Here is a 459-nt window from a genome sequence, read left to right as displayed (position 1 = left end):
ACAAGAACAGTTACTGGGTGGCGTATGTGTATTGATTATAGAAGGCTCAATATAGCCACCAGAAAGGATCATTTTCCTTTACCATTCATAGACCAGATGCTAGAAAGACTAGCAGGTCATGAGTACTACTGCTTCCTGGATGGATATTCAGGTTATAATCAAATTGCAGTAGATCCAAAAGATCAAGAGAAAACGGCATTCACATGTCCATCTGGAGTATTTGCATACAGAAGGATGTCATTTGGTCTGTGCAATGCACCTGCAACCTTTCAGAGGTGCATGCTCTCAATTTTCTCTGATATGGTGGAAAAATTTCTGGAAGTCTTCATGGATGACTTTTCAGTATTTGGAGACTCATTCAGCTCCTGTCTTGACCATCTAGCACTTGTTCTAAAGAGATGACAAGATACTAACCTGGTTTTAAACTGGGAAAAATGTCACTTTATGGTGACTGAAGGG

The sequence above is a fragment of the Arachis duranensis genome, chromosome 3, assembly GCF_000817695.3.
Source record: "Arachis duranensis cultivar V14167 chromosome 3, aradu.V14167.gnm2.J7QH, whole genome shotgun sequence".
Lineage (NCBI taxonomy): Eukaryota > Viridiplantae > Streptophyta > Magnoliopsida > Fabales > Fabaceae > Arachis > Arachis duranensis.
Note: the sequence above shows the minus strand (reverse complement) of the source record.